At 33.1% G+C, this 17,810-nt stretch overlaps 1 long non-coding RNA gene across 1 annotated transcript; it reads left to right on the top strand.

Moving 5' to 3' along the window:
* The first annotated feature begins 2,074 nt into the window (after positions 1-2,074).
* LOC123558959 (uncharacterized) lies at positions 2,075-6,024 on the top strand. The gene is made up of 5 exons (XR_008368338.1): positions 2,075-2,233; positions 2,700-2,799; positions 3,318-3,416; positions 3,826-3,910; positions 4,518-6,024. It is a non-coding gene; the product is annotated as an uncharacterized LOC123558959 (long non-coding RNA).
* Positions 6,025-17,810: the final 11,786 nt, after the last annotated feature.

Here is a 17,810-nt window from a genome sequence, read left to right on the forward strand (position 1 = left end):
TAGTTCGTATAAATTCTCTCTATCATATACATATACAAGAAAAGCATTGATGCCAACATCAAAGGGCGCCATGTAATTAAAGGAGAAACAAGTTAAGTTTCATTTTTTAATAACAATAGTAAGAAATTCACAAAACATGTATTAAATCAACGCAATCAATACAGCAAAACAGAGAAGAACATTGTAAAGAAATTTAATATTGTGCAGTTTTAAAGAATTGTGAAAATTTCAAAACTTGTTCTTAACTTTACGGTGACTATAAGAAAAATGTTATTATGACAGAGAATTGAAAGTGAAAAAAAGTTTGACCTTAAACGTAACAACACTTATATATAAATGAATATTTATTTGAAAGACTTAATAAATCAATAAAATGTCAGTATCTTCCTAAAACATAATCATGTATCAATTCAACATGAAATAGAGAGACTCTCCCAAAACATGCTGTACAAATTACACATTAAAATGAAAACACAATCTTTAATGAAAGACAGTAAAATAATATTTACCCTTCCTGATAAATACTACGTGCTATATATACATCAGACACTACGCGCTATATATAGATCAGGTAAGCCCTCAACAGACAAAAACAGGTAATACTCTTTTTTACAACGCAATGTCGAACAGTTTAGTCGTTTTACTTACTTTTTGCGAAGTAATGAGGAAATATTATCTAATGGTACATTGTAATTGTTCAATATGGTGGAAATGAAAATATTTATGCTGACAGTCTAGTTTAAAACATATTCCAAGTTACTACCTACTCCTGAGATATAGACCATTCATTCCGAAGGGATAAGTCGTTTATTGTTTCTAAATATTGCATAACATCATCAAAACTGCGACACTGGAACTATATTTTAGCATCTATAATAAATATGTAAAAGCTCATTTCTTTAACAGCCTTTCGAATGAGCTTTTATTAGTACATACTAACGAAATAGGTTCGAAAACCAGCAATGTAAAATGACCGCTCCACCCTTAAGCAAAACAATTCCCAACTCCGTTAGAGACGCCGGCCTCAAGGCCGGTGCCAATTAGAATGCGAAACGAGAATGAAATAAAATCACATGGACAAAATGCAACGCTTATAATCTCAATCAAACTGAATTTTATTATTTTGCCTCCCGTGCTTCTAAAGCACACTCCCACATATAATATCAAATATCACAACTAGGCAGTATGTAAGTGCCGTATGGCCTACGATGTCTCACAGTACCAGATAATAGTATTATATTTTGGGATCATGGAGTCCATTCAACATTTTGTATGATAGAACTCCTCGTATGAAATAGCTGTACCAAAATAACAGTAAACCGACTGGGTAATACATGACCTTGTTAGAAGATGACGCAAATTACATTTAATTACTGTTTTAATTAAACGAAAACTGAAAATGTCACGAGAGGTGAAATGCCGATTCTAACACGACCCGATTCATTTTCCTATTAAACAAAGAAGGCTGAAAATGTGTGTTATTATACAAGAATCCTCACGTCATGTAGCGTCAAACGGCATAGCGGCGCGCTGGAAAAAGAAACCAACAGAAACCAGGGAAATATTTAATGAATGTTGTCAAGTATGACTTTAAAATGCTTGGTAACATGTTAGAATCGAAATGATATACGGTATCTCATTTAGTTTAGAGTTTCTCTTGAATTAAATCATTGTTTGTCGTTAAGATGCGTATATTATATCATATAATTCCATTCCTTTGCATCTGAACTCTAAACAATGATTTTATTCAGCGACAAATCACTAATTTGATGACCAGTACATATTATTTTTAAAAATATATGCCGCGGCTGATTATTTTATTTCGGATATTGTTATTTTGAGTAGATCCAACAGCCAAACATTTAATTTGATCATAAAATGTACTAGTGACTCTTAGACCTACATGTCTGCGTATCTACATACCGATAGAATTTTAGTTGAAACATGCATTTTTATAATAAAAAAAGATTTAGTTGGTTTGTTGTCATTTAATTTCAACAAGGAGAATTCACTTACAAGATATAGCAAAATGGATGTAGAAGATATGCTTTCAATAAATTATAATTCGTAGGCATAGTACTAGAGCCGATTTACGCAATCGAATACCGCCGGAAGTAGAACATTTATGTCAACACCGGTTTCGTATTTTCACGTGAAAACGGCCGAAAACTGAGAGGTTATCAACAAATTATAAGTTTACGGGTACCATGAGGATTTTTCATGCATTTAAACGGTAAGTATAATGTTTATTGATTATTCAATACAGTATGAAAGTAAACTGTTACGCTTTAAATGGAAATTATGAAAGAAAAGTCGATAAGAAAATATTGACTTTCTACTTTCACTTTCATTGTCGCTTTTTAAATTGCCGAAAAATGTTCTTTCTATTAATTTGTTTTTTCTTGTTTTTTGTTTGTAGATACATAATCCTATGGCAAATTAATGTGTGAAGTGACAGCTTATTTAAAGCATCTGTTATTAACTGGGCCTAAGTTTACCGATTTTTCCTTTTAGAGTGACCTTTGAGCTTATATTAGCTTATAGTCTGTTCTATGTATTTTAGCTGTAGTCAGAACAGAATGTAATTGAGATAAAATGAATTTTCAAAATAAACTGTTGCAAATTGTAGGAAAAGAATAATATAATATATTTATTATAAGTTATTGAAATAATATTATATTATAATTACCTCATTTCAGAAAGAAGTACAAGCGAACAGATGACAAATTAAAGTGGCTGCAGAAGCTTGAAAAGTTAGATAGAGCAGGGGCAGTCAAAACAGTGGGATAATACTTCTATGTAATTTCTTTTTAAAGGCAATTTATACAGGATGGAAGGGTATCTCATACAATGTTTTACAATTTACATGTAGTTTTATCTCTCTTTATGATGTTGAGAGTAAACAAGTCAGTGACATCTAATTAACACTTGTAAACTATTGACAGTTGATATATATATTAGACAACATTTGATAAAATGCAATTGCCTATCAATATTAAAAAGTCTAAGAGCAAACAGTTGACAATTAACAGGCAGGTCATTCTTTTAAATGACACCATAAATAAACTTTCATAATTTGTTTTTCTTCAACTTCTAGATTTAGACTGGAAGCCATTCCAAACTATGAACTGGTAAATTATATAAGGAGTCATGTAATGATTATGGATGGGATACATTATACGTTAATGGACAATAATAATTTGAAATAATAATATTTTTTAAGATCAAGGTGTTAAGGTGATTTTATAAAGATGGTGTTATGGTTTTTGCATGATGATTGTTAACTGTTCACAGATTTTATCATTTATATATTTCAGGGTGTCCAACATGTCTAGTCAGGTTGACAGAAGTGAAAGATGGTCTGATGGTACAATGATGTACAAATGATACTCTTTAACAAGTTGAACATGTCAAGGGTAATATAATGCCAGTTATTAAAATTACATTCCCCTAAACATTTAAAAGATACACATTGTAAATGTCATTAAAATGATTTTATGAAGTTTCATGAAGGATGGTACAGCCAACCATTTTGAATGAAGAAATTTTGACTTAGGTAAAGATATCTATTCAGACTTTTTATCTCTTAGCCTTTCATATGATACAAAGATAAAAGAACTACTATTGTCAGCCACTAACCATGTTTCAAAGCTTTTAAATACACTATAGCATTAACCATTTTGTTTAAATATCTTTTTAATGCAATGTTTTCTTGATATCTGTCACTTGATGTTTTCAATGGATTAGAGTCCTAATTTAATGTAAAATCTGTAAATTTCAGTAATTGAAGTACAAAATATGTAGGAAGCTGTTTCTTTATTTCAGTTTAAAATGTTCTGTGGATTCATATGATGAGAATGCCAGTGTTGATCTGTATGACTTAATTAAACACAGATATTGATACCTTCAGGTAATTGTTTACAGTATTCAAAGAGTTACAATGTAATTCAGTTATTGATTTGGTATATATCGCTTCTAGAGGCTTGTGTAAAGTTTATTTCACATGAGACCAAGGGTCAAGTATGATATATAAACTTTACACTTACAAAAAGAAATTATACAGTACCAAATAATTACAGACTTATGAATGTAACTTTCCAAATATCTTACATTTTTCTCCTGAAATTAATTAAAAAGGTAAATACAATTCTATTGTTATAAGCTTAAAAATGTGAATGTAAGATATAAATTATGAAATGTCAAGTATAAGATGTGCTTTTTTCAAAGTATTTAAGATATAGAATAAAATATAGCCTGCCATCATAATATTCCAAAATAAAAAGTGTCATACATATATTTTAGGTCAAATAGTAAGGTCAAGTGAGTGACTTAGGGTTACTATTGGCCTCTTCATATATTCTACTAAAATGGGTCTTATGCATAAGATATATTGAAGTTTTATTAAGCTAGTAACACTTTTATTCTACCTTATATTCAGAAATATACATATTTTGAATATTAAAGATCTGCAGACACCTCGAATACAGAGTAACTACAATATGCATTTCTTTCTTCAGATATATACCTGTGAAATCTTCAGTGTCACCGTTCAGCTATTGTTCAAGATCAGTGTCTGCAGCTTGCACAGTTTAGTATAGAGGAGCCTTCTGAATCAACTTTGTTACATATTTGCTGTTATTGTAGGACACGCATGTAGAGAGCAGCAAGTCCTGTCCAGCCGTGCATATAAATGTGATTCAGAAACTTTGAGAATATGTAAACATTACACTGTTATAATTTTCAAAATACTGTGTCTTGTAGTGTATCAGTACTGTTTTGTCTCAGTTTATAGCACAGTATGTTCACAAATCAAACATAAGACCATAGTGATCAGTATTATTAAAATCATTAATTATTTGTATGGTGACAAAATTTAATTTCATGCAATACCACAGTAAAACGTTTGATAATTTTCGCTTTTAAAGTCGTACGTTTAAGGTTGGCATAAATTGTTTTTTTTTTCTTTCATAAATCTAAAAAGTGATTGGTCATTATAACTGCAATATTATTTTAGTATGACAAAGTTTATATTGAACTAAAACACTAATGTAAATTTTTGAACTAATCAATGCATTTTCTTCAGTCTTAAAACATTTGTTTATCGTACGTGTCATGGCCCATAACTCCTCCATATTACTTGTGTTTTGTCCTTTTTCATTTCACTGAAGAATAGGTAGAGGTATTGCACATCCATTTTTTAGCATCCTGATTTTGTAAAGTGTTGTATGTAAGGTTTTATCTCGGAATTATGTCTCATCTAAAGGTGGGGAGAGGTATTAATTATGCCTTCTCGTCTATCCGCATTAAGCCTGTCTGGCTTTAAGAGGACAAGCTGCTGGCCAGATTTTGATGAAACTTCACAGGACTGATCAGTACGAAGCATAGTGTTGTGCATATCGCTTGCATGTTTCGTTTTGATGCACTAAATTGCAGCCATAGCTAAAAATAGAAAAATCTTGTCGGCTTTCACAGGTTAAAACTACTTAACAGATTTTGATGAAACTTCACAGGAGTGATCAGTACCAAGTATATTTTTGCATATCACCAACACTTTCCATTTTGCTGCACAAAATAGCCGCCAAAGCTAAAGGTATACATAGGTGGGAGACATGTTTTGTCATAAAAATACCTAAAGCACCTTCCACTTTGTTAATGAAAAATGTAACAAACGTCTTACAATTGCAAACTGTAATAATTTGACATTAAATGCACTAGTTCCATAACTGCATTTGGCTTTTTTCATAATTATTGCCCTTTTCTTACCATAGCAATATTTTGTGTAACATGTTACCTCATTAAGCATCATAAGATCAGAAAGTTCTATGACTCAGACATGTTGGCCCTTTTGTACTTGTCATGAGTATGTTTTCAGTATTTTAAATTGTCATTACTTTTTGTTGTGCCAGTTTACGGAAATGAAGACTTAGTTGTCCAAATGGTGTGCCTGTGCCTGTCCTGATTTGTTTGTCTGGACAATATATTATTGATTAGTCTTCACGAAACTTTGCAGGTTAATTTCCTTACGTTCCCTGTCAACTTGGATAGTGGCACGGTTACTTTAGAAACTCTAAAGTGATGTCACCACTGCGCTAGTCAAACGTTTTGTATTTCAGATTTTATATCACATTACAGGCTAATGGTCTTCAGCAGCCTCCATAAAACTTTCATAAAAGTTTCCAAAAATGTTGTAGTTTGATTTGAACTGGCATTATTCAAACAGTAAGAAGTAGTACTATAAGGCAACATTTGACCTCTTTTCCAGTACTTTTTGATTTTCTCTGTTACTATGAAATTGCCTTTTCCTAGAAATTGATTGGCTTATTTTTGATGATCTTATGTTTTTAATCAATTGTGGCTATGTTCTTTATCTCATGAAAATTTCCATTTTTGTATAATTCATATTTTTTACTGTCAACAAAGTGCAATACCACATACTTATCACTTTCATTAACATACCTGTACTATTTTCATAAAACATTATATAAATCATTATATTTCATATAAACAGAATTAAATAAATATTTAAGAACATCAGTGTTTTCTTTGATTGCTACATGAAACAGACCATAGGTCAATTTAGGGTCAATTCTGACACTTTATATGCAAATTGATAAGGGAGATAACTAGTACTGTCTTAAGTAACCAATATTTAGTTACACAGTTACCTTTCCTTTACACAGGTAGGACTATTTGTTGTTGATCATCTTTTGAACATTATTCCATTACTGATGACAGAACATTGAAAATAAAAGTTGTTGTATCATGCAATGGCATCATATATGAAAATATTTACTTTTTTATTCCATTTTTTAAATATTCTTTAAATTAGGTACAATGCCTATAATTCGTTACTAAATATGGAAATATTCTTGATTAAAAATATGTTATATGCGCACCATTTCCGAAAATTATAAACAAATTGATGCTATTCAAATCTTTCAAATGAGTTCATGTAATACTTTTTAGCTTTTGCGATCACCCTTCGTCCGTCGTCCGTCCGTCCACAATTTCTTGTGAACATGATAGAGACCACACTTTGCAATCGATTTTAATTAAACTTACACACAACTGGTACTGGCATAATATCTCAGTTCCTTTCGAAGACTGGCTTAATCCCATCATGGGTTCCAGAGTTATAGCTCCTTAAAGGCCAACATTTGCTATTTTGGCTTTTGCAGTAATATAGACTTTATTTAAGGTTTGATGTAAAATAAACTTGCAAAATATCTTGAAAAATCAATAGATCTTGGATGCCATGATGAATCCGTCAGATCCAATAATAGATTCCGGAGTTACGTCCCCTGATTGACCCCTGAAAGAGCCAAACTTTGTTAATTTTTACCTTTTGAACATGATAGAAGTGACATTTTACATTCGATTTTAAACACTTACAAACAACTTAAATCACAATAAGATCTCGGTTTCTTTTGAAAACCGTCTAGATTCTGTCATAGCTTCTGCCCCTGAAAGTGGCAAAATTTTATTATGGCCCTTTCAGCTGTATAGAGTTATATGTTTTGATTTGATACAAACTTGCACAGAATGTTTATCTTGATGATCTCCAGGACAAGTTTGAAACTGGGTCATGTGGTGTCAAAAACTAGGTCACCAGGTCAAATAAAAAGAAAAGCTTGTTAACACGCTAGAGGCTACATGTATAATTCTATATTCATAAAGCTTTGTCAGAATGTTTATCTTGATGACTCCTGGGCCAAATTTAAAACTGGGTTACACGGGGTAAAAAAAAAACAAGGTTACCTGGTCAAATCAAAGGAAAAACTTGTTAACATTCTTTAGGCCACATTCATGACCATATCTTCATGAACCTTGGTCAAAATGTTTGCCTTGATTATTTCTAGGCCAAGTTAGGGACTGGGTTATGTGGGGGTCAAAAACTAGGTCACTCGCTCAAATCAAAGGGAAAGCTTGTTAACATTATAGAGGCCATTTTTATGATTCTATCATCACGAAATTTGGTAAGAATGTTTATCTTTATAATAACTAGGCCAGGGTCGAAACTGGATTGTGTAGGGTCAAAAACTAGGTCACCCGCTCAAATCAAAAGAAACGTTTGTTAACACTCAAGAGGCCATATTTATGACCCTATCTTCATGAAACTTGGTAAGAAAGTTTATCTTGATGATTCCTTGGCCAAGTTTGAAATTGGGTTACAAAAATGTATGTTGGGTCAAAATTTAGGTCACCCGCTCAAATCAAAGGAAAAAACTTGAAAACACTCAAGAGGCCATATTTAGAAACCTATTTTCACGAAACTTGGTAAGAATGTTTATCCCTATGATTACTAGGCCAGGGTCGGAACTGGATTGTGTGGAATCAAACATTAGGTCACCCGCTCAAATCAAATGAAAAGTTTCTAAACACTCAAGATGCCACATTTATGACTATAGTTTAACAGAAGCGATATAGTGTCATCATAACCCTCTTGTTATATATTTATAATGCTTTAAAATGTCAACGCTTTAGAAAAATAATGAACCAACAAGCAAGCAGAGATTTTCAAATATTTGTCTCATTTATGTTTAATGTGAGTCTGTGTAGCAGATGATTTGTTTGCAAATAGCATAAGAACTTGAAATTGATAATAGTTATTTACGTTTTAACATATACATAATAGTGCACTCTTAATGAAGTTATTGCGTTCACTTCTTTACCACAAAATGTAATATAATATGGTTAATAACAGGGAATCTATTTTCCATCACTGACAGCTTGCACCGATGCACCGATCCTACCAACAATCCCGAAAGCCTTGAAGGAGAAAAATGTTTTTCTTTGACAAATTGCTGGATATCCTCTAAAAGATTTGAATATACAATGAGGCATTCTTGTCGATAGTTTAATAGAGCTGTTAGAACAAAGGCACGTTTAATCCCATACAGAATGTATATTATATGTATCTCCTTCGCATTTTTGTCAATCTTATACCAAATATAAGACAATAAGACTACGTAAAATGATCAAACGTTGTGATATGTTTAAAGATAGACTTCATGACTAAATATCTCATAAGTTAGATCAGGATTTAAACATTTTATAAGCGAATATTACTGAAGTAAATTTATATTTAACAAAACTATATGCTGGTATCAAGACAAATGCATTTATATATATATCAGTTGTGCAAGTAATTGAATATGATCTGTTTATATTAATTAACTGTGCACTAAGCTTGAAAGATGTCGGATAAGGTGAGCGGCAGAAAAAAGTTAAATGTCGGAGCCAAAAAAAGATCATCGTTTGAAACAGCATCCAGCAGTTCTGATATGTCTGTATATAAAAGTTCTGCTGAAGTTTCTACAAAATATAAAGGAAGTAAAAAGTCGTCAATCTACAAGAGCTCCGATGAACTTTTCGACATGTCTGTATATAAAAGTTCTGACGAAGGTTCAGTGAGATTTAAAGGTAGTAAGGAATCGTCAGTCTATAAGAGCTCTGATGAATTTTTCGAGTACAGCTGTGACCCTTGCAGTTCAACAGGGGATCATTTGGAAGCCGTGGGATTTTGTACCGATTGCGGAGAATACCTGTGTGGTACGTGTTACAGAAGCCATTCAAGAGGCAAAGCTACAAAACACCATAAACTGTTGAACAAAGATAATATACGAAGAAAACAAGTTCAAACTTGTGATCCTTGTAAAACAGTCGGTGAAGAATTAGAAGCCATAGGTTATTGTGATGATTGTAAAGAGTATCTGTGTAGTAACTGCTTTAGGAGTCATTCAAGAAGTAAGGCAACAAAACATCATAACTTGATAGACAAAGATAACATGCCAAAAGAAACCTACAGTGCCGTTGCGTCCTCAATAGCGAAGATAGATATCCACAAAGAAGGCGCGAGGTATCAAAAGTCTAAAGAAGAATATAGTTACGTGCAGGACATTAATGTGAAGGCAGAATTGGAAGCAAAAGACTGTTACATAGTAGCGATGACTCTAGTGTCGGACCATGAACTTGTTCTAGCGGATTATGAAAACGTATCATTGAAGCTTGTTGATGTTGCACGTAACATAATAAAAGGGACACTTGACATGGAATCTAAACCATATGGACTAACAACGGTTTCAAAAGACGAGATAGCTGTATCATTGCCCAAGATATATGTCATTCAAATTATAACAGTTTCTAGGACTATATCCGTACAAAGAAATATCAAATTAATGGGTCTATGTTTAGACATTGAGTATCTTAATGGAAAAATATATGCTTCATTCTACAAGCCTGTTCATTTCCAGATCATGCAACAATCAGGTGCAGTGTGTAAAACGATCAAGCCTGATGCTGAAGTTCTAAAACACTGCACGACTCCACGTTACATTGCAGTAAGTCCTAAAGACAATTTGATTTACGTGTCTGACTGGGAAACTAACAAAGTTATGTGCATAGACATGGATGGGAATATGATATATATGTATCAATGTGAGCTTAAGATTCCTAAAGATATAATCATTACTCCATTCGGATCAGTCTATCTCTGTAACAGAGATCAGCACGTCATTTACAAGATGACGCCAGATTTACGTGAAGCTACCATGATACTAGGACCAGAAGACGGTTTGAATGGTCCAAATGCAATGTGTTTTAAACAACATCTCTACATTAGCAGTTGTAATAAGAAAGCCGAAAAACGGAATCAAATAAAAGTGGTCAAATGGCAGTAACTAGATACAAATGTTAGTATACGTATATGATGGATTATTTGATAAGAAAGTATATTTCAACTGAAGTATACCAATTACTTTTTAAAGGATACATTTATACCTATTTAAAAAGCGGATGATCAAGAATTTAGGGTAAAAGTTAACTAGGATGCCTTTTATGGAGTGAAAATATTTACATGTTTTTTTTTCAGTGGAGTATTGTAATGTTATCGTGAAGTATATCTTCTAATTTTACAGTTAAAATATCAAAGACATGTATTTTTCATTTGTACGGATCTCGCGTTGAACGTGTTGGAAAATTTGTAATCAATAATCGGGAATTCTTATCAAAGATACCAGTAATGCATTGGGAAAGATGAATCTAATTTCTAATGAAATTTCTATCTGAATGTCACAACAAATGCGCAGAAAGAAGTTGTTCTAATTGCTATAACATTGCAACTTGCGTTCAGAAATGTACCCGATTTGTTTATCGACCAAGGCATTCGGAATCGCATTACCTTTCAAAACTGCACTAAATGTTTTGTTAATGCTATACAGACGCACATTAGAATAAGCATAATTATTTTGCCATAATGTTTTTAGCTTGAAGAAATTATTTCATTGACTTTACTAACAGGGAAAATTAGCTTTTTTTCATAGTTTTAAGGCTACTACTTTGTTATTTGCTTTATGATTTTCGAATTATAATATGTATTTTTTTCATTTTCATCTTTAATAGCGTCTTGTATCAGTGATAGAGCAATTGATTTTGGATTGAAGAATGTTGCATATCCTAAGTTCATTGAATCACCATATTTCAAGCAATGATATGTTCAGTGTTATTTAAAAACAATATTACATTTCGTAAATTTATAAAAATTCATATCATTTCAGTAAAAAGCGAATTCCACGCGCTGTGTTACTGTACAGCTATTTATAATTTTTTCTTGTTTTGCTTTAAAAGCTGTGATAATCAACGTTAAAAAAGTAATATGTATATAAAGCTTTTAATTTGCGGTGTGTAACACGCCCATGCATGTAATGCCAACTTGGTCATAACCCAAGATTTGAATAGCATGGGCGGGTAGAAAACGCTACATCTATCTTATTTTAGACATTTTTATCAGGTGTTGTCAATAAAATGAATTAAGGTATGCAGACACTAAATAGGAAAATGGCAGGAAAGAAATTGTAGTCGCATAATAGATCTCAATTTTGGTAAAGATTTTGTTTTCGTTATGTTTGCCGTTTGACATCGTTCAGCTGAAAAAAGTGAAATATGATTACAGTTGATTGTGTGTTTGTTTTGGGTTTAAATGCCCTTTTTTCAACTGTATTTTAGTTATGTAATGATGGATATGTAATCTAACCAGTGTTCCTGGATTCTGTGCCAGTGCAAACCTGTTCTCCGCCAGTAACTGCCAACTTCTCCACATAAAAGGTAGAGCATGAATGATTTCAGACACAGTCTTTTATCAAATCGTCACTGAGAGCATATGCATCGCCCGAAAATCGAACTTATGACCCAGCGATCAGTAGATCTGCGCTCTACCTTCTGAGCTATTTGATTACATCGACAGATAAGGCTACTAAAGGTTTTAACATATTTGGTTTGCTAACTAAAGTCACTACGACCGGCCGTGGGGATCCTTAACTAAATATAAGTTTTGAGATGAGTCCTTAACTGAATATACGTTTTTAAGGGGTGAAATATATGTTTTAAGGGGATCCTTAACTAAATATAAGTTTTTAAGGGGGATCCTTAACTAAATATAAGTTTTAAGGCTTATTACAGCACCTGTTCATAAATATAGCCTTCTGATACAAGCAAAATCACTATAAAGTAGTAAGTGATAATTCATTTTAATATCGACTTGTTAAAAGTTTATTTTAGATAAATGCATTTGAAGCAGTTATGTAAGGGTAAATCAATTTCATGAATATATTCCAATTGCCTATGTTGTTAAACATGTTAAAAGAATTATCATTGCAAGGGAAGTAAAATAGACATCTCTGCTGGAAAATACTTGCCTAGGCAAGTGTTGTCACCCTTTGTGGTCACAGTTTTAAATTCAGTTTGAAGATCAGTTACTGATATAAACACAACGTTCATAAATTTCACATTTGTAAAATCATTTTTGGTTATTTAAAGGACTTAGAAATCAATTTTCTAAACTTTGTTTAATGTCTTTTCATCTTTAAATTTTCTAGGTTCTATCCCTACAACGTGCCACATGTAAGACCAAGAAGCCTAATTTAATTGTTTAACATTATTATTGTGAGACGGTACATATATAGGTAACAATAACTAAATATATATACCTGGTCAAGTCCAAAATGTAGGCATCTTATAATAATCTTTTTAGCGTCCTAATTCTGTTTGATAAAAATTGTTTGATATAGCAATATATCACGTCACAATAAAACAAGGGTTTGACCTCGATGCGTGACGTCAATGACAGAAAATCGGTGAATGTTGTGTTACTACTTTATGTTAGAAATTTAACTAAAACTTCTTAATATTTTACTTCGCGTTTCCATCTTACAGTTTCGTACCGTTTAACATGACTCATTATACAATTGAAAATAGATTAATTACAATACCAGTAGTAAGGGTCGCCTCTATATGTCAGTTTTTCCTTCTTTCTCTATATAAATGGCGTCATCAGACACGGTGGAGTCAAGGTTTGAAAAACAACAACGATAACCTCGGTAGCAGACGATAAATACCTAACAATAGGGAGCCCCAGCCAACCTACAATAGAGACATACGTCCAACCCTAATTCTGTGTGATCGGGTTACGGGGAATATGGTGCATTTAAATATCGAATGTCAAGAAGAACAGTAGAGGGTAGGTCGACACAATCGGGTACATAACGGTGTCCTATGTCACCCAGATTTCTTACATTAACTTTCAATAAGTCTTTACTTTATTATATGAAGCCAAGCTGTCGAAGATTCAAGTAGACGATAGAGGGAGTAAATTTGATATAAGGTATATACGACTTTATTAAAGCAGACGAATCATTCTATCTTGCTTAAGGTTTAAATTGGTCGGTTTAAATATCATCAAATTTTTGTGCTTTAACACACTTCATAATCAACGGGCGTGAAGTTGTATCGGTTTTGTAATTAATATGACAGTGTCACACGCGGCACTTAGGGCACAGAATTATTTTGTAAAACAGAAAAGACAGAATAATGTTAGTTTTTACATTTTATTTACATATTTACAATATTTACACACAAGAAAGATAGTTAAGTACAATGTCATATGTTTATTCACACAAAGTCACTGGCAAGATGTAATATCAGTGTCGTCTGCTGTATTAAGTTTACACTATCTATGGACTACTGAACAAGAATGTAAATACATCTTGTGTCCTGCAAAATGGACAAGCTTTTATGCAATATACTCTTGTATATAAGTGTGTGCTTTTGCCTTTAATATTCACATACCGTAACGCACAAAATGACCCCATTTTTATACTACATAAATGACAAGGAAATTCGAGTTTTCCCCATAACACGTCAGAACACACATGTAAATACAGCAATTTCACCAACAGTTGATCACTAGAAACGAATAGCAAAGCAAATAATACGGGACAGGCCTCGCTTGCTGTTGCGTGGAAATTTAGTTTTCTTGAACCGAAAGTTAACTCGTTTATTCATAAAAAATAACGGAATCGGCAGGCTGAAAATGAATATGCAATATATTTGCTCTACTCTTTCTTGACAATTCTCAAAATTGTATCATTTATGAATTTTGTGCACAGGTATCAACGCAAATTTTCAACTTTACTGTTCCGTGCCCACTAAGATGACGCTAACAGATATTGAAACGATATCACTTCGTGAATAGAATATGCCACATGGCATTAACAAAATAATAAGGAATCGCACAAGAGGACACAATAAAGTGCCAAACCTAAAATCTCAAATCTTAAGCAATGGTTCTACTTCTTTTTCTCTGTGTATTTATCTAAAACGATTTAGCGGCATCTGTCGTTTCCAGAATCTTGTGAAACGCTTGTTAAACATGTGTTACGGAACCTGACATGATGCTAAAAATAGTAACGATGCGGTTTTTCAAAATATCTATTTGATATATCATTTGACAAATATCTAAATATGCTACAATTGTCTTCATTCACTTAAGTCCTGAACATATAATTTAAACTGCCGGCATATTTGTTGCCATATTTACGTAAATTTACAATAGAATTTTTGTTGACGGTGTTTTTTTCTACTGTCAAATGGTCTCTTGCAGTACTTATACCTGTACGTAAAAAGTTTTCTGAAGGTTAAAGGTCACTTAATCAAATCTTTTTTTTTTGTTTCATATAAAAAGGACCAATTCAGAACATCACTTTTTCCTATACCTACTGTTCATGAACGTTTTATCATAAATTGACAAAAAGAAAATACGGGATTGTATAGTACCTATTGAAATGGCAGCCAGCGGTTGTCTTCTACAAAGAGAGACGCATATTTCTCTTGTCCGCACAAAAAAAAAAACACAGTATTATTATCTTACTTCTACATATGTCAGTAATGTGTGTGTGTGTTTGTCTTTTATACGAATGAGTCTGCGCTGCTTTGGCGGGAATAACTTTTACTCGCACTGTCCTGTGACTTTGGAAAATGGTGGTGGTAAGAGTGAGGTTAGGTGCGCCATAAACCGGTTCAAGCTACCCAGTGGTGATTTTGCTACTGACCGTTCCAAGGCGATGCCCCACTGTGTTCCTTTGTTTGTTTGTTTTGTCCTTGTGTATTAATGTTGTGTGTTTGTATTGGTCGTGTGCGCGTCCGCGTGCTAGGTTTACGTTTGGGGAGGCTGTGGTTTAAGAACTTGGCTATCCCTGTTAAATATTCATCCTTTATTTTACGTTGCAGTGTAAGTGTGTTTAAGGAACATAGCACTCCTTTTGAAATATTCCCCCTCCCCCTCCATCCCGACCATTTACTACCCCTTCCCCTTCTTCCTACTTTGCAAATGCGCGGCTCTATAGCTGTGTTAGAGTGCTCAGTTTTTCTGGGAAATCTACCCTCACCTTTTAACTTTGATAAGCCAACGTTGGAGATAGAAACCGTTCCGTATTCTAGTAGGGGAATCACGTGATTGAAGTACTCGTTCTTCACTTCTACACGACAATGTGAAAAAAAAAATGAAAAATAGGATCAATTTATGATATATTTCTTTCAACACCACATAGCATTCATAGATTGCCCCCTCACCGCTTTGGTTCGCTTAGAGGTATATAATTCTTTCATGTGAAGAAGCCATCCAGCTGGCTTACGGAAGCTCGGTGATTCTACCCAGGTGTTAATTCGTTCCTCAAAAAATACCAAGAGGGGCACCAGGGATCCTTCTAAACTACGCAAGGCTGGAAAGTCGCAATGTGAGCTATAATTGTGTCGTTGTGAAGTTAAAACAAACAGAGACAAAAATAAAAACTCTTCTGAGTGAGATATATTCCATATTCACTTAAACAAGCCAATATCCTCTATATACATGTACCAATGATATCACGCGCAAATCAGAAATATTAATAGGCGGGAAAACTTGATTTATAATAATGTAATAACAATTTTCTCTAAAGTTTCTAAACTAACCTTCAGATACAAAAAACAACGACAACAACAACAACAAAAACAACAACAAAGAACGACACACTTTCTTGAAATAGATATGAAACACAAATGCGTGCATAATGTCAACATTTACAATTAGCTTTCCCCAAAATTAGCTTTCTCCAACAAACGTTTTAAACTTCCGCATTAACGCTTAGCCTTACGTTTTATTCAGCAGCAGTGTTTGAAGTTTTCAATTCAATGTATATATAGATACTAGAGATATATACAAATCTCTTAAAATATCTTACGACAAAAAGGCAATTCATCCGTCAACCCTACTTCAAGATCATAGTTCATTTTTTAACTTCATTGTTTTTGTTTGTAATATAATAGTTTAAACTTGAAAGTCAATCCCGATCTTTGTTTTAAAAGATGAACCTCTGTTAAACCTAGCACTAACCTTTATTTTCCTCCTTCCTCAATGATGATTGTTTTGTAATCGTCACTCAGTTTTCCGTCAACAACACAATATGTTTGTTATATATGCATGTATGTAGACAAACATTACAGTAAACGAATACCCTGTCTTGATTTAGACAATATAAAGACCAGAACATAAAAAAAATAATAATTTCAACTAAAATCGGGTTAATAATATAAAGCTGTTTTAAAAGGTAACAAGCCAGAGATAAAACAATGATTGTCTTTTCTTTTGGTTTTTACACCGTTTTTAACAGTATTTCAGTTATGTAACTGCGGGCTGTTAACCTAACCAGTGTTCCTGGATTCTGTGCCAGTACAAACCTGTTCTCCGCAAGAAGCACGAATCAGATGTGGAGGACGAATGATTTCAGACACACTGTCTTTAATCAAATCGTCACGGAGAACATGCGCTTCGTCCGAGGACTGGACTCACACACCCGCGACCTATAGATCTGCGCTCCCTACTGAGCTAAGCGGGCGCGCTAAAAAAAAAGAGATTACGCAGAAACAGTAATAGCGGATAATTTTAACATTGCGGTCGTACATCAGTTTCTTACTGATTGAAAACCAAATTATGTCCGGTCATTAACTTTGTCATGCAAGGAATTTGCACAAAAGTCTAAGACTCACACGCTGAAAAGTCAATGTCACATGTTTTCTTTAAAACAGATTTTAAGTATTTTTATCTGGTATTTTTTTGCATAAATTAAGGTCCAAAACGACATGAAAACGTTGAAAGTGCCGCATGTCACACCCAAAATCCTGTCCTAATTGTTTATTGTTAAACACTATACATTATTGTGAGCCGGTACATATATAAGTAACAATTAACCAAATATATAATATCAGATCAATGCCAAAATGAAGGCATGCTATTATAATCTCTTTGGCGCCCTAATTCTGTTTGCTAAAAATAGTTTGTTAAAACAAGATAACACGGCCACAATGAAAAAAGATTTTGACCTCGGACGATTTGAGTCACCGGTAGAAAATCGGTATATGTTTTATTATTACTTTATGTTAGAAATTTAACTAAAAATTCTTAACATTTTACTTCACGTTTCCATCTTACAGTTTCATGCGGT

The sequence above is a fragment of the Mercenaria mercenaria genome, chromosome 18, assembly GCF_021730395.1.
Source record: "Mercenaria mercenaria strain notata chromosome 18, MADL_Memer_1, whole genome shotgun sequence".
NCBI lineage: Eukaryota > Metazoa > Mollusca > Bivalvia > Venerida > Veneridae > Mercenaria > Mercenaria mercenaria.